The sequence below is a fragment of the Salmo salar genome, chromosome ssa15, assembly GCF_905237065.1.
Source record: "Salmo salar chromosome ssa15, Ssal_v3.1, whole genome shotgun sequence".
Lineage (NCBI taxonomy): Eukaryota > Metazoa > Chordata > Actinopteri > Salmoniformes > Salmonidae > Salmo > Salmo salar.
This window is the reverse complement of record NC_059456.1, coordinates 22,555,741-22,573,773: the sequence shown is the minus strand read 5'-3', so window position 1 is coordinate 22,573,773 and position 18,033 is coordinate 22,555,741. Positions and strand designations below refer to the sequence as shown.

Genomic DNA, 18,033 nt, shown 5'->3' with positions numbered 1-18,033 from the left:
CCTCTGTCTTCCTCTCTTCCTCTGTCTTGTTCTCGCTTCCCCTCTCTTCCTCTGTCTTCCTCTCTCCCTCACTCTTCCTCTGTCTTCCTCTCTCCCTCACTCTTCCTTTGTCTTCCTATCTTCCTCTGTCTTCCTCTCTCTTCCTGTCTTTCTTTCTCTTCCTCTCTCTTTCTCTGTCTTCCTCTCTCCTCCTGTCTTTCTCTCTCTTCCTGCTTTCCTCTGTCTTCCTCTCTAGTCCTGTAGTGCACCATATAGGGTATAGGGCTCTGGTCTAAGGTAGTGCACTATATAGGGAATAAGGCTCTGGTCATTAGTAGTGGACTATGAAGGGAGTAGGGGACCATTCGGGATGCACTCGATTTGTTTGTCTCTCTCATCGTTTGCAATAAAGATGTGCCGGATTGATTATTACCCAGGGAGCCATTGGCCCTGTGTTCACACTGCTCTGTCTTCCTCTGTCTTCATCTCTCTCATCCTCTGTTTCCCTCTCTTCCTCTGTCTCCCTCTCTCTTCCCTGTCTTCCTCTCTTTCTCTGTTTTTCTCTGTCTTTCTCTGTCTTTCTCTATCTTCCTCTGTCTCCCTCTCTTCCTGTCCTCCTCTCTTTCTGTCTTTCTCTGTCTTCCTCTGTCTTCCCTCTCTTCCTGTCTTCCTCTTCCTCTGTCTTCCCTCTCTTCCTGTCTTCCTCTTTCTCTGTCTTCCTGTCTGTTCCCCTGTCTTCCTCTCTTCCTCTGTATTCTTCCCTTCCTCTCTCTTCCTCTGTCTTCTTGTCTTCCTCTCTCTTTCTCTGTCTTCCTGTCTTCCCCTCTCTTCCTCTGTCTTTCTCTCTTTCTTTTCCTCTCTCTTCCTCTCTTCCTCTCTCTTCCTGTTTTTCTTTCTCTTCCTGTCTTCCTCTGTCCTCTCTCCTCTCTTTCGGTCTTCCTCTGTCTTCCTCTCACTAGCTCTTTGCCCAGCCAGGTCGTGCAAGATTGAGGTTGAAATTGGACGTCCATCCATGTCCTGAAGATGTCGGGAAATGCCTTCAAAACCAGCCACTAGGGAGAAACAGTGGGCACTATTACAGTCAAGTAGGCTTGGAAGTTGTGGACGGGGTGGTGGAGGACTGGGTGGTGGATGGGGTGGAGGACTGGGTGGTTGGGTGGTGGAGGGGTGGTGGAGGGGTGGAGGACTGGGTGGTGGAGGACTGGGTGGAGGACTGGGTGGTGGACGGGGTGGTGGATGTGGTGGAGGACTGGGTGGTGGACTGGGTGGAGGACTGGGTGGTGGAGGGGTGGAGGACTGGGTGGTGGACGTGGTGGTGGACGGGGTGGAGGACTGGGTGGTGGATGGGGTGGAGGACTGGGTGGTGGACTGGGTGGTGGAGGGGTGGTGGACGGGGTGGAGGACTGGGTGGTGGACTGGGTGGTGGAGGGGTGGTGGACGGGGTGGAGGACTGGGTGGAGGACTAGGTGGTGGAGGGGGTGGTGGAGGGGTGGTGGACTGGGTGGAGGACTGGGTGGTGGAGGGGTGGTGGACTGGGTGGAGGACTGGGTGGTGGACGGGGTGGAGGACTGGGTGGTGGACGGGGTGGAGGACTGGGTGGTGGAGGGGTGGTGGACTGGGTGGAGGACTGGGTGGTGGACGGGGTGGAGGACTGGGTGGTGGACGGGGTGGAGGACGGGGTGGTGGAGGGGTGGTGGACTGGGTGGAGGACTGGGTGGTGGAAGGGGTGGAGGACTGGGTGGTGGACGGGGTGGAGGACTGGGTGGTGGAGGGGGTGGTGGACGGGTGGAGGACTGGGTGGTGGAGGGGTGGAGGACTGGGTGGTGGAGGGGTGGTGGATGGGGTGGAGGACTGGGTGGTGGAGGGGTGGAGGACTGGGTGGTGGACAGGGTGGTGGAGGGGTGGTGGATGGGGTGGAGGACTGGGTGGTGGACGGGACGGTGGACGGGACGGTGGACGGGGTGGTGGACAGGACGGTGGACGGGGCGGTGGACGGGGCGGTGGATGGGTGGTGGACGGGGCGGTGGATGAGGTGGTGGACGGGGCGGTGGATGGGTGGTGGATGGGACGGTGGACGGGGCGGAGGACGTGGCAGTGGATGGGTGTAATCCCATGAGTCTGGATAAGAAAGTTGCGTGTTTGATCGCCGTCGTGGACACAGTTTTTTTTATTGTTGGTGCCTAAAACTTAACCCTTAATTTCAAAATTTGACATTTGGAGAAATGGAACGATACAGAGCAAGCAGGTGCAACAGAAAACACTTCTAAATGTGACGTTTGGAGAACATGGATGAAGGTCTAATTCTGCAATGAGACTGTGAGACCTTGTTGCTCTGCCAACTAACAAGGAGGAAGAAACTCAACTAACTCGGAGAACTCTATTCACTTCTTGGTCACCATGGAAACATCACTTTGTTAAGCCGTCGCCTCCACCTCCCTTTTCTTCATCCCTCTGTCTCCTCCCTCTCCTCCCTCTCTTTCTTCATCCCTCTTTCTGTCTCCTCCCTCTCCTCCCTCTCTTTCTTCATCCCTCTTTCTGCCTCCTCCCTCTCTTTCCCCTCACCTTTGACTCTGGCAGGGTGGTAAAAGCAGTGGTCTGAAGGAAGCTAGGGATTCTAAGCCTGGCCAAATCTCTGGATCTTGGTCTTAGTTCTGTCTGGGAGAAGGGTTTGTCTTCTTCCTCCTCTTCCTCCTCCTCTTCTCTCTTCCTCTCTCCTCCAGCTCCTCCTCGCTCACTCTCCTGTTCCTCCCACTCCTCTCTTTCTCTTCCAGGCCCCCCATCTCCCCCTGAGTTTCCCTATCTGTAGGCCATTATCCCAGAATCCTCAGCTAAGGAAGCAATGGGCCCTGGTCTAAAGTACAAAAAGGAACAGCGTGCCATTTTGGGATGTTGTCTTGGTAATCTCTCTCTTCTTCTTCGTGTGGTGGTGAACAAGAAATCCTCTCAATCAGACTGAGATGTGCTATATTAGTAGTACTGAGGTTGAGAGACTACACTAGAGCAGAAGAAGTCAAACTAAACGTCTACAAGCAGTTTGTAACTCTATTGCTTTTCTGAAGTTTGGGGCTTAACAATGAGAACATACTGAAGTTTGGGTTTAACAATGGGAACATACTGAAGTTTGGGGTTTAACATTGGAACATACTGAAGTTTGGGTTTAACAATGGGAACATACTGAAGTTTGGGGTTTAACAATGGGAACATACTGAAGTTTGGGGTTTAACAATGGGAACATACTGAAGTTTGGGTTTAACAATGGGAACATACTGAAGTTTGGGTTTAGCAATGGTGTTGGTTGCGCTGTTGGCTGCGTTGTTGCTGCGTTGTTGGCTGTGTAGTTGGCTGTGTTCTTGGCTGTTTTGTTGGCTATGATGTTGGCTGTGTTGTGGCTGTGTTGTTGGCTGTGTTGTTGGCTGCACTGTTGGCTGCACTGTTGGCTGTGTAGTTGGCTGTGTTCTTGGCTGTGTTGTTGGCTGTGTTGTTGGCGGTGTTGTTGGTTGCGCTGTTGGCGGTGTTGTTGGCGGTGCTGTTGGTCGCGCTGTTGGCCACGCTGTTGGCTGCTCTGTTGGCTGTGTAGTTGGCTGTGTTCTTGACTGTGTTGTTGGCTGCGCTGTTGGCTGCGTTGTCGACTATGTTGTTGTCTGCGCTGTTGGCTGCGATGTTGGCTGTGTAGTTGGCTGTGCTGGCTGCGCTGTTGGCTGTGTTGGCTGCGCTGTTGGCTGCGCTGTTGGCTGCGCTGTTGGCTGTGTTGTTGGCTGTGTTCTTGGCTGTGTTTTTGGCTGTGTAGTTGACTATGTTGTTGACTGCGCTGTTGGCTGTGTAGTTGGCTGTGTTCTTGGCTGTGTTGTTGGCTGCGCTGTTGGCTGTGTTGTTGACTATGTTGTTGGCTGCGCTGTTGGCTGCGTTGTTGGCTGTGTTGTTGGCTGTGTTCTTGGCTGCGCTGTTGGCTGTGTAGTTGGCTGCGCTGTTGGCTGTGTTGTTGGCTGCGCTGTTGGCTGTGTTGTTGGCTGCGCTGTTGGCTGCGTTGTTGGCTGTGTTGTTGGCTGTGTTGTTGGCTGCGCTGTTGGCTGTGTTGTTGGCTGTGTTGTTGACTGTGTTGTTGACTGTGTTGTTGGCTGTGTTGTTGCTGCTATCCTTTGTTCAGGTTCCAACAGCTCCATGTAAACAGATAGTCTGGCTGTGTTTCAGAGAAGAACCACTGGTCCTGCCAACACTACTGAGTGCCAATACTACTGTGTGTCCAAAATGGCACCCTATTCCCAAAATTGTGCGCTACTTTCAACTAGAGCCGTATGGGCCCTGGTCAAAAGTAGTGCGCTATATAGGGAATAGGGTGCCATTTGGAGCACACTCAGTGAGAGGCCTGCCAACACTACTGGGGCGGCTGATAGTTACTGTCAGAGTCTGTTGGAGAAGCTGAGACCTCTGAGCCAGAAAAATGAGGGAGAGAGAGAGAGCGGAGGGAAGGAGAGGGAGAGAGAGAGAGAGAAGGGAAGGAGAGGGAGAGAGAGAGAGAGAAGGGAAGGAGGGAGGGAGAGAGAGAAGGGAAGGAGGGAGGGAGAGAGAGGAGGGAAGGAGGGAGGGAGAGAGGAGAGAGAGGAGGGAAGGAGAGAGGGAGAGAGGAGGGAAGGAGGGAGGGAGGGAGAGAGGAGAGAGAGAAGGGAAGGCGGGAGGGAGAGAGAGGAGGGAAGGAGGGAGGGAGAGAGGATAGAGAGGAGGGAAGGAGAGAGAGAGGGAGAGAGGAGGGAAGGAGAGGAAGAGAGAGAGGAGGGAAGGAGGGAGGGAGAGAGGAGGGAAGGAGAGGAAGAGAGAGACGAGGGAAGGAGAGAGAGAGGAGGGGAGGAAGGAAGGAAGGAAGGAAGGAAGGAAGGAAGGAAGGAAGGAAGGAAGGAAGGAAGGAAGGAAGGAAGGAAGGAAGGAAGGAAGGAAGGAAGGAAGGAAGGAAGGAAGGAAGGAAGGAAGGAAGGAAGGAGAGAGGAGGGAAGGAGAGAGAGGAGAGAGGGAAGAGAAAAGGAGGGCGAGACGAGGTAAGGAGGGAGAGAGGAGAGAGAAGAGGGAAGGAGAGAGAAAGGAAGAAGGGAGAGAGGAGGGAAGGAGAGAGGAGAGGGAGAGGAGGGAAGGAGAGAGGAAGGCGGGAGAGGAGAGAGGAGAGGTGTTTGAAAGGGCCTTAATGCCCTGTCCTGAAGCCTGCAAAAGTGGAGAGAGAGAAATGTTGTTGGCAATGTGTACACTGCCCACAAAATGAGGTGGAAACTGAGCTGCACTTCCTAACCTCCTGCCAAATGTATGACCATATTAGAGACACATATTTCCCTCAGATTACACATACCCACACAGATCCAATTTTGATAAACTCCCATATCTATTGGGTGAAATACCTCAGTGTGTCATCACAGCAGCAAGATTTGTGACCTGTTGCCACAAGAAAAGGTCAACCAGTGAAGAACAAACACCATTGTAAATACAACCTATATTTATGTTTATTTATTTTCCCTTTTTTACATTAACTATTTGCACATCATTACAACACTGTATATATAATATGACCTTTGAAATGTCTTTATTCTCATGGAACTTGTGTGAGTGTAATATTTACTGTTCACTTTTTGTTTATTTTGTTTATCCATTTCACTTGCTTTGGCAATGTTAACATATGTTTCCCATGCCAATAAGGCCCCTTGAATTGAGAGAGAGAGAGATATTATATATATACACTGCTCAAAAAAATAAAGGGAACACTTAAACAACACAATGTAACTCCAAATCAATCACACTTCTGTGAAATCAAACTGTCCACTTAGGAAGCAACACTGATTGACAATAAATTTCACATGCTGTTGTGCAAATGGAATAGACAACAGGTGGAAATTATAGGCAATTAGCAAGACACCCCCAATAAAGGAGTGGTTCGGCAGGTGGTGACCACAGACCACTTCTCAGTTCTTATGCTTCCTGGCTGATGTTTTGGTCACTTTTGAATGCTGGGCGTGCTTTCACTCTAGTGGCAGCATGAGACGGAGTCTACAACCCACACAAGTGGCTCAGGTAGTGCAGCTCATCCAGGATGGCACATCAATGCGAGCTGTGGCAAGAAGGTTTGCTGTGTCTGTCAGCGTAGTGTCCAGAGCATGGAGGCGCTACCACGAGACAGGCCAGTACATCAGGAGACGTGGAGGAGGCCGTAGGAGGGCAACAACCCAGCAGCAGGACCGCTACCTCCGACTTTGTGCAAGGAGGAGCAGGAGGAGCACTGCCAGAGCCCTGCAAAATGACCTCCAGCAGGCCACAAATGTGCATGTGTCTGCTCAAACAGTCAGAAACAGACTCCATGAGGGTGGTATGAGGGCTCGACGTCCACAGGTGGGGGTTGTGCTTACAGCCCAACACCGTGCAGGACGTTTGGCATTTGCCAGAGAACACCAAGATTGGCAAATTCGCCACTGGCGCCCTGTGCTCTTCACAGATGAAGCAGGTTCACACTGAGCACATGTGACAGACGTGACAGAGTCTGGAGACGCCGTGGAGAACGTTCTGCTGCCTGCAACATCCTCCAGCATGACCGGTTTGGCGGTGGGTCAGTCATGGTGTGGGGTGGCATTTCTTTGGGGGGCCGCACAGCCCTCCATGTGCTCGCCAGAGGTAGCCTGACTGCCATTAGGTACTGAGATGAGATCCTCAGACCCCTTGTGAGAACATATGCTGGTGCGGTTGGCCCTGGGTTCCTCCTAATGCAAACAATGCTAGACCTCATTTGGCTGGAGTGTGTCAGCAGTTCCTGCAATAGGAAGGCATTGATGCTATGGACTGGCCCGCCCGTTCCCCAGACCTGAATCCAATTGAGCACATCTGGGACATCATGTCTCGCTCCATCCACCAACGCCACGTTGCACCACAGACTGTCCAGGAGTTGGCGGATGCTTTAGTCCAGGTCTGGGAGGAGATCCCTCAGGAGACCATCCGCCACCTCATCAGGAGCATGCCCAGGCGTTGTAGGGAGGTCATACAGGCACGTGGAGGCCACACACTACTGAGCCTCATTTTGACTTGTTTTAAGGACATTACATCAAAGTTGGATCAGCCTGTAGTGTGGTTTTCCACTTTAATTTTGAGTGTGACTCCAAATCCAGACCTCCATGGGTTGATAAATTGGATTTCCATTGATTATTTTTGTGTGATTTTGTTGTCAGCACATTCAACTATGTAAAGAAAAAAAAAATTAATAAGATTATTTCATTCATTCAGATCTAGGATGTGTTATTTTAGTGTTCCCTTTATTTTTTTGAGCAGTATATATATATATATATATATATATATATATGAAAGGTGTTAGAATGGGCAGTGACCTTTATGCCCTGTCCTGAAGCCTGCCAAAGTGAAGAGCGAGAGAGCCAGATACTATCCCATCTCTCCGAGGATGTCTCAGGGGGAGTTGGGATATGCAACAATATAAATACATTTCCAAACTATATAAGCACCCACCTTAATGATTATAGTGGTAGTATAACGGTAGCAGCATGTTGTGTATGTCGGTGTACAGCTGTTAGCAGCAGTGTTCTCAGCACCTTGGTTGGAGAGCGAGGTAGAAGCAGTGTTCCCAGCCCTACAGTTCATACACCTTGGTTGGAGAGCAAGGTAGCAGCAGTGTTCCCAGCACCTTGGTTGGAGAGCGAGGTAGAAGCAGTGTTCCCAGCCCTACAGTTCATACACCTTGGTTGGAGAGCAAGGTAGCAGCAGTGTTCCCAGCACCTTGGTTGGAGAGCGAGGTAGAAGCAGTGTTCCCAGCCCTACAGTTCATACACCTTGGTTGGAGAGCAAGGTAGCAGCAGTGTTCCCAGCACCTTGGTTGGAGAGCTAGGCAGCAGTGTTCCCAGCACCTTGGTTGGAGAGCGAGGTAGAAGCAGTGTTCCAAGCAACTTGGTTGGAGAGCAAAAATACAAAGTTTTAGTTTTTCAGACTGATTTGTAAATTATTTTATTTCAGATTATATTTAAAAAAAACATGATTCGTTTCAGTTTTAGTAACTTCAGAACAAAGTTGACTACAAATACAAAGTTGCCAAAGTATTTGCAATTATTACAAACAAGTGAAGGATAAAACTATGCCTCAAATGAGAACTGAGATGACTGCATTAAAATATACTGTTTCTAGACTACACGGGCCACGCCAAACACCCTTTGGGTCACTGGGGATGCCAAACACCCTTTGGGTCACTGGGGATACCAAACACCCTTTGGGTCACTGGGGATGCCAAACACCCTTTGGGTCACTGGGGATACCAAACACCCTTTGGGTCACTGGGGATGCCAAACACCCTTTGGGTCATAGGTAGGCCTAAAGGTTTTTGGGAAAAATAACCCTATCAGATTGGAAAGCTCCTCAAAAGAGGTTAATACAGTATGTCAGGCCTATTGGGCCAAAATCAATGACAGCCTATTGTATAGATAATACAATGAAAATGAACAGAACTTTTAAGAGATCAGATTTTTTGTTTATAAATACTTTGCTACAATGAGACACTTAGCTAGCTACCCACCTCCTTCCTTTCTGTTAGCATGTATCAGGTAGTACCAGCCAGGTCATCCGTGATACAAGTCAGTATTCGACGTCCATCTATGTCTACGGATGTCAGGAGATGACATGGAACCCGGTCACTAGGGGCAACAGTGAGAGCTGTCACCTTCAAGTAGGTTTCGGTTTAACTAGGGATGGTGGATGGCTTCAAGCATCTGCCTCTGGTGCCATGTTTGAATCCAGCGATAGAAAGTTGTTTTTTGATATTTTTGTTTTAAGCCTATCGCAAACCTTAACCATTCGGAGTTAAAGCCTAACCTTAAAGACAGAAATTTGGAACAACTTTCGAAATGTACGTTTGGAGAAACGTGGAGGAAAGTCTAAATCTGTGGTGAGACTGTACATTTACATTTTAGCAGACGCTCTTATCCAGAGCGACTTACAGTAGTGAATGCATACATTTCATACTTTTATTTATTCCCATACTGGTCCCCCGTGGGAATCGAACCCACAACCCTGGCGTTGCAAACACCATGCTCTACCAACTGAGCCACACGGGACCACGTAGTACACTGTCATGCTTTCAGGATATGTGTCTTTTCAGATTCCACAATGATTCTACATCACCTACACTCCCTCTCTTGCTCTTCCTCCTCATCATCTTTTACACCTGTGTGTTTTATCCATTTCTTTATGAAAAAAATGTAGCCAACTCCATGACAGTAGCCAAAGCAAAGGGGCTATAGCAGCATACAAGTAGCCTACAAATGCATGCTGGGGCAGGCATGCCCTGAACTCATGAAGTGAGTGCTACTGGAGAGGGTGATAAGGCCAATGCTCCAGCTTTTGGGAAACTCGCCCTGCACTCCGGTGAAATTGGACACACAGTTACGCTCCGGCGCCGCTTTGCTCACATACTCTGATTGCAACTGGTATGCATCCCAAATAGCACCCTACGCTCTCCCATATGGCTCTGGTCAAAAGTAGTGCACTATATAGGTAACACAGGCAGGGTGTCATTTGGAATGCACACTATGTCTATACAGGAACTTTGACATGAAGATAAAAGGAACACTGAAACTATATGTGTCTGCATCACAGCACACCTGACTGAGTGTAATTTCAAGACAAATTGGAACAGAACACTTGAGTTGATCCCTGCTGTAGAGTGGGCCGTTACCGTTAGCAACAGCAATTCCAACCAATATGTCACAGTGTGACAGTATATATATATATATATATATATATATATATATATATATATATATATACCATAATTTCCGGACTATTAAGCGCACCTGAATATAAGCTGCACCCACTGAATTTAATTTTTTTATTTATTTTGAACATAAATAAGCCGCACATGTCTATAAGCCGCAGGTGCCTACCGGTACATTGAAACAAATGAACTTTACACAGGCTTTAATGAAACACGGCTTGTAACAAAAATAAATAGGCTTTAACGAAACACGGCTTGTAACAAAAATAAATAGGCTTTAACGAAACACGGCTTGTAACAAAAATAAATAGGCTTTAACGAAACACGGCTTGTAACAAAAAATAAAACATTTGCAGTAAACTTTAGTTGTCTTTTTGCACTGAGTCAATTCCTCATGCTGCTGTTTCCAAGGTCTTATCATCGACTCATTAAGACCAAGCTCCCGTGCAGCAGCTCTATTTCCTTTTCCAACAGCCAGATCAATCGCATTCAACTTGAAAGCTGCATCATATGCATTTCTCCGTGTCTTTGCCATGATGAGGGTGGCAAAATGACTACCGTAATCAGAATAATGGGAAGTTTGAGAGCGCTCGATTTAATCTAAACAGTAAACCAAAAAGTTGTTTGATCTTAACCCGTTCGGCAATTTCATTGGTATAATGAAAGCTTCATGCCGCCAAAAAACTGAGCACGTCACAGAATGTGTTTTTTTGGAAGAAAAAAAATTGAAAGCGGGGAAAATCCATATATTAGCCGCGTCATTGTTTAAGCCGCGATGTTCAAAGCGTGGGGAAAAAGTTGCGGCTTATAGTCCGGAATTTACGGTATATATATATATATATATATATATATATCTCACACTGCCTGTCCTCTGGGGGTATGTTTTATGTGCACTTTGATCATTAGTCAGAAACTAAACTCAGCATAAAAATAAACGCCCCTTTTTCAGGACCAGGTCTTTCAAAGATTATTCGTAAAAATCCAAATAACTTCACAGATCTTCATTGTAAAGGGTTTAAACACTGTTTCCCATGCTTGTTCAATGAACCATAAACAATTAATGAACATGCACCTGTGGAACGGTCGTTAAGACACTAACAGCTTACAGACGGTAGGCAATTAAGGTCACAGTTATGAAAACTTAGGACACTAAAGAGGCCTTTCTACTGACTCTGAAAAACACCAAAAGAAAGATGCCCAGGGTCCCTGCTCATCTGCGTGAACGTGCCTTAGGCATGCTGCAAGGAGGCATGAGGTCTACAGATGTGGCCAGGGAAATAAATTCCAATGTCCGTACTGTGAGACGCCTAAGACATCGCTAAAGGGAGACAGGACGGACAGCTGATCGTCCTCGCAGTGGCAGTCCACATGCAACAAGACCTGCATAGGATTGGTACATCCGAACATCACACCTGCGGGACAGATACAAGATGGCAACAACAACTGCCCGAGTTACACCAGGAACGCACAATCCCTCCATCAGTGCTCAGACTGTCCGCAATAGGCTGAGAGAGGCTGGACTGAGGGCTTGTAGGCCTGCTGTAAGGCAGGTCCTCACCAGACATCACCGGCAACAACATCGCCTATGGGCACAAACCCACCGTCGCTGGACCAGACAGGACTGGCAAAAAGTGCTCTTCACTGACGAGTCACGGTTTTGTCTCACCAGGGGTGATGGTCGGATTTGCGTTTATCGTCGAAGGAATGAGCGTTACACCGAGGCCTGTACTCTGGAGCGGGATCGATTTGGAGGTGGAGGGTCCGTCATGGTCTGGGGCGGTGTGTCACAGCATCATCGGACTGCGCTTGTTGTCATTGCAGGCAATTTCAACGCTGTGCATTACAGGGAAGACATGCTCCTCCCTCATGTGGTACCCTTGCTGCAGGCTCATCCTGACATGACCCTCCAGCATGACAATGCTACCAGCCACACTGCTCATTCTGTGCGTGATTTCCTGCAACACAGGAATGTCAGTGTTCTGCCATGGCCAGCGAATAGCCTGGATCTCAATCCCATTGAGCACGTCTGGGACCTGCTGGATCGGAGGGTGAGGGCTAGGGCCATTCCCCTCAGAAATGTCTGGGAACTTGCAGGTGCCTTGGTGGAAGAGTGGGGTAACATCTCACAGCAAGAACTGGCAAATCTGGTGCACTCCATGAGGAGGAGATGCACTGCAGTACTTAATGCAGCTGGTGGCCACACCAGATACTGACTGTTACTTTTGATTTTGACCCCCCCTTTGTTCAGGGACACATTATTACATGCTCTACCAACTGTAGCTCAGTTGGTAGAGCATGGTGTTTGCAACGCCAGGGTTGTGGGTTCGATTCCCACGGGGGGGCCAGCAAAAAAAAAAAAAAATGTATGAAATTGTATGAAATGTATGCATTCACTACTGTAAGTCGCTCTGGATAAGAGCGTCTGCTAAATGACTAAAATGTAAATGTAAAATGTTGGAACTTGTTCAGTTTGTGTCTCAGTTGTTGAATCCTGTTATGTTCATACAAATATTTACACGTGTTAAGTTTGCTGAAAATAAACGCAGTTGACAGTGAGAGGACGTTTTTTTTTGTTGCTGAGTTTATTATTACATAATCTGTAGCTTCTCTGTCTTTAGTGGACATGTTTTTTTTTGCTGGGCAGCTTGGAGCATCAGAGTTGCAGGTTTGATCACACGCTGAATAAACTGAACTCTATGTTAAAATGGTCTGCTAAATGACCATGTGATTATTATACTTCCGATGCGTCTGGTTCCTGAAGCTGCATTGAACTCTCAGTTGCTAAATGTAAAATAATCTGCTTAAAGGGGCAATCTGCACCTTAAACATTAACAAAGCCTACACCCTGCCACTGTTTTTAGTTTTTTTTAAAAGCTGAAGGGATAGGGCAGGAGAAATGTAACCACTCTCAAATTCATAGACAAAGCTATGGATGCAATGACTGACCATCCATTATATAAAAGTATAGTTTTAACCATGTTTGAGGCTATACAGTGTTTGTTTACAATTATAGTGTGTATGAACAATGGAGTTAAAAAAAGCTTATGTCGTGGGTTCTGATGGTGTATGACAGTTGAACTAACTCATGAGGCATTTAGAAGTTATATTCCTCAAGAATCAATGGAAATATAGCATTATTTTATATTATAAGTTAAAACAAAATGGATGTACCAATTGCAGATTGCCCCTTAAATGGCCATATGATTGTTGTATGATTCTGGACTGGTATGATTCCCCAGGGCAGGTGTACAGAGAGGCTACCGCTGAGTCCAAAATGGCATTCTATTCCCTATATCGTGCACTATGGGTCCTGGTCAAAAGTGGTACACTATATAGGGAATAAGAGGCCCATTTGGGAAGCAACCGACATTAACCGTTGGTCCTCTGAGACCTGTAGAACCCAGCTGGATTTCCACTACCATGTCCTGATTGTGACAGCAGCTGTGGGGGTCATAGAACTGTCTGGATCTGTGTCTGTCTGTCTGTCTGTCTGGGGAGTAAAGGTGGTCTTTGATGGTAAACCACCTGGGCTCAGAAATAAATTGAGTCTTCTCTTAGCCCTCACCTACATGTATGCATACTGTAGGCACACAGGAACAGATGGACGTGCGTGCAGGGGTACACATTCAGACAGACAGACACAGACACATAGACCCCCAACCCACACACACCAACACACGCACAGTCATAGACACACATGGAGGGGCCAACACACACACACAGACGTGCACCAACACACACACACACTCCTGTTATCTCCCAGCTGCAATCCCCAGGTGGTGTTATCCAAATGAGAAACTTTTTTGGGGATGCTGTCACTGGCCTGTGTGTGTGTGTGTGTGTGTGTGTGTGTGTGTGTGTGTGTGTGTGTGTGTGTGTGTGTGTGTGTGTGTGTGTGTGTGTGTGTGTGTGTGTGTGTGTGTGTGTGTGTGTGTGTGTGTGTGTGTGTGTGTGTGTGTGTGTGTGTGTGTGTGTGTGTGTGTGTGTGTGTGTTCGTTGTCCACACAGGAGAGAGGGGCTTGGCTTGGAATACAAATACCATAATACAATCATAGTGTTTAAACATATTGTCCACTAATCAGCCAACATAAAATATATTAGTGTCATCATCCTGTTATTCAACCACAACTTTTCAAAATGTCCTCTACATCACACCTTTTCTTGTCCTTACTTGACATGCAGTGTGAGGGCTGTATCTCTGTTGGTAAGTGGTGGTTTCAGCCTGTATAGGGACGTGCTGTAATCAGTTTGCTGCTAGACACGTTGATTGTCAAGGAGCTCTGAAAAGAAGAGGGAGGCCTTACAAAGACTATAAATACCAAAAGATGTGAGACAGAAGCAATGGGTGATTTTTATACCACGTCATCTGCTTGACCTTATGCCAGAAATACAGCTTGTTCTATCACCGTAGACATGGTCTAGTGACTTCTTGTTATGGCAATGAGATGGTTGGAGAGTTAGTTAACATAAATGTGGATGCTTTACTCCAAGATCAGTTTAGTTATATCCTGTCTTGTTTTATACTTTAGTGTGAATTCCTTTATCAATGGCTTGTTACACGGGGGGCCAGTACAAAAAAAATAAGAAATAAATAAACGTATGAAATGTATGCATTCACTACTGTAAGTCGCTCTGGATAAGAGCGTGTGCTAAATGACTAAAATGTCAAATGTAAATGTAAAATTAAGTCAGAGTTTATTGTCAGAGTCATACACATAAATCCCTCTACAAAATTACCATGCATCCAAATCCCATTCATTCATCAGCCTGTGGTGTTATGAAAATTTCCTTTCAGCCATTCAGTCAGCCATCGATTGGAAGAACGTGTTAGAAAGGGGGGGAGAGAGAGAGAAAGGGAGAGGGAGGCAGAGAGAGAAAGGGAGAGGGAGGCAGAGAGAGAAGGGGAGAGGGAGGGAGAGAGAGAGAAGGGGAGAGGGAAGGGGAGAGGGAGGGAGAGAGAAGGGGAGGGAGAGAAAAAGGGACAGGGAGAAAGAAAGGGAGAGTGAGGCGGAGAGTGAGTGAGGGAGGGAGGCGGAGAGTGAGTGAGGGAGGGAGGCGGAGAGTGAGGGAGGGAGGCGGAGAGAGAAAGGGAGAGGGGGAGGGAGGGAGGGAGGGAGGGAGGGAGGGAGGGAGGGAGGGAGGGAGGGAGGGAGGGAGAGAAACAAGAGAGAGGGAAAGAGAAACAAGAGAGGGAAAGAGAAACAAGAGAGAGGGAAAGAGAAAGCGAGTGAGAGGAAGATGGAGGGAGAAAGTCTTACCTTGGGAGAGGTTCAGAGACACATGATGAGGGTGTAATGTTAACAGTGGTGGAAAAAGTACTCAACTGTCATACTTGAGTAAAGGTAAAGCTACGTTAATAGAAAACGACTCAAGTAAAAGTCATCCAGTAAAATACTACTTGAGTAAAAGTGTAAAAGTATCTGTTTTTAAATGTACTGAAGTACAGTGGTAGTAAATGCACTCAATCGTCATGCTTGAGTGAAGTAAAAAGTAAAAGTAAATGCTATACATCAAATTCCTGATATTAAGCAAACAATTAATATGCCTGACGACACGATTTTCAATTTAGTTTTTTTATAAATAGTAAAGTACAGATACCCGAAAACCTACTTAAAGCTGCAATATGTAACTTCTTGGGTGACCCGACCAAATTCTCATAGACATTAGTCATAGACCTGTCATTCTCATTCTCAAGCAAGTCTAAGAAATGGTAGATCTGTTCTAAGCTTCCCGTTCTAAAGGTTTGTTTTTACTTCTTTAACTTTCTGTTTTGTACACCAGCTTCATTTTTGCTTATGAAAAATATATTTCACAGCTGTTTGGATGGTACCATGATTCTCTAAACTATACTTGCTTGTTTTGTCACATAAACTGAAATTATGCAAACTATTAGAGTTTTAGCAACCAGGAAATGGCAGAGCGATTTCTGCATAGTGCACCTTTTAGCATAGCTCATTTAATTGGCTGTCAGCCTGATGGCATACGATGTGATTCATCACACGAGGCTATTAGCTACTCTGTCTGCTCCAGGGTTGGGATCAATCATTTTATTTAACTAGGCAAGTCAGTTAAGAACAAATTCTTATTTTCAATGATGGCCTAGGAACAGTGGGTTAATTGCCTTGTTCAGGGGGCAGAACGACAGATTTTTACCTTGTCAGCTCGGGGATTCGAGCTAGCAACCTTTGGTTACTGGCCCAACGCTCTAACCACTAGGCTACCTGACGCCCCAGCCACAGGGTGGCAGATATAATTGAAGGCAGTCATATCAGGAAGTAATTTCAATTGAACATTGAAAAATGTAACAACTTTTCAAGTAAATATCATCTACTTTTCAGTTAATTTAGAAGTCATTGAAAATATGCCCTGTTTTACTGAATTGGAATGTCAGTTTACTTCCTGAATTGGAATGTCAGTTTACTTCCTGAATTGACTGACCTCCAACCCTGGACTGTTCAGTCTGCTATCTCCCTACACCGTCAGGCTCCTGATAACATTTTATCACTATTGATTGTGATGTTTAGCCAGAGGCTGGTGGTGTCCTTGGCTGTGAAACACGCTGTGTCCTCAGTACAGCCCTGAGTCTCTGGCTGTGTCCTCAAAACAGCCCCGAGTCTCTGGCTGTGTCCTCACAACAGCCCTGAGTCTCTGGCTGTGTCCTCACAACAGGCCTGAGTCTCTGGCTGTGTCCTCACAACAGCCCTGAGTCTCTGGCTGTGTCCTCAAAACAGCCCTGAGTCTCTGGCTGTGTCCTCACAACAACCCTGAGTCTCTGGCTGTGTCCTCACAACAGCCCTGAGTCTCTGGCTGTGTCCTCACAACAACCCTGAGTCTCTGGCTGTGTCCTCACAACAACCCTGAGTCTCTGGCTGTGTCCTCACAACAGCCCTGAGTCTCTGGCTGTGTCCTCACAACAGCCCCGAGTCTCTGGCTGTGTCCTCACAACAGCCCTGAGTCTCTGGCTGTGTCCTCAAAACAGCCCTGAGTCTCTGGCTGTGTCCTCACAACAGCCCTGAGTCTCTGGCTGTGTCCTCAAAACAGCCCTGAGTCTCTGGCTGTGTCCTCAAAACAGCCCTGAGTCTCTGGCTGTGTCCTCACAACAGCCCTGAGTCTCTGGCTGTGTCCTCACAACAGCCCTGAGTCTCTGTTGTGTCCTCAAAACAGCCAGAGAATGAGAGTTAAGGTGAAACAGGTTATGCTCGCGGTCGGCGAACAGGTAGGAAACAAATTTATACATTCTGCATCCAGAATGAATAAATATGTGGTTGTGTTCATGAAAAGAGTACATTTAGTGGGCAGGCTGACTGCTAGTGGATATTTGTAAGGGATGTGTTGGTGTCGATTTCTCCTCTTTCGACTCCTTTGACTAGGGTGGTAGTTGCGACTCTGCCTCCGATTATTAAGGATGATTAAATCTGGGAAAAGCTGAGTCGTTTTGGTACGTTTGCTAGCGTTTTTTGTGTACTGTCGGAAAGCTTTCAGGCAGATGCCGTTAAGCTCGTTGTTTTGTTCCGGAGGCAAGTGTTCATGTTTCTGAATAACAATGAATAACAATAACCCTAAACCAACAGATGTGCATTTTAAAGTGAGGCATGGGGAGGGGCTCTACGCTGGGTTTGCCAGAACAGATTTGTCTGCAGTGTTTTGAGTGTGGGGATTTGGAGCATACGTAAAGGCCTTCGACAAGGTGAGGGTACAAGCACCAGTGGGGGAAATCGAGGTCAACGTGCAGGTGCAGTGTCTGTACAGCTGGGGAAGATGGGTAGGATATATGGTTGTAGAAGTGGTAAGGTTTTGGTTATCATGATGTGTGGTGTTGGATTGTATCGTGGGGTAGAGGGCCAGGTGAGTATATAGCACAGGGAAGATGGGTAGGATATATGGTTATAGAAGTGGTAAGGGTTGGTGTGTATCGTGGGGTAGAGGGCCAGGTGAGTATATAAAACAGGGAATATTTGGTTTCAATGGGAGGGAAGGGGTAGTGATGATTTCATGAAATTAAATAAGGATGTATCATTAAAGAAAGACAAAGTCAAAAGTCTCTCTACCCTTCTCTCTCTCACATGGGTTATATAAAGTGAGCTCTAACAGTATTGAGACAGTGACACATGTGTTGTTGTTGTTTTGGCTCTGTACTCCAGCACTTTGGATTTGAAATGATACAACAACTATGAGGTTAAAGTGCAGACTGTCAGCTTTAAATTGAGGGTATTTATCATCCATATCGGGTGAATCGTTTGAAACTGGGACCAAAAGGTGGGCAACGTGCTTCATTGTTGACTACAGGGATATTAATATGCCTGAGGGGTGGGTGGGTGACTGGC

The 18,033-nt window shown here is 47.1% G+C and overlaps 1 protein-coding gene across 1 annotated transcript in view; it reads left to right on the top strand.

Annotated features, from left to right (window-relative positions):
* Positions 1-18,033, top strand: part of LOC106571069 (regulator of G-protein signaling 6) — a 119,963-nt gene that overhangs the window by 54,433 nt on the left and 47,497 nt on the right. The window lies entirely within an intron of this gene.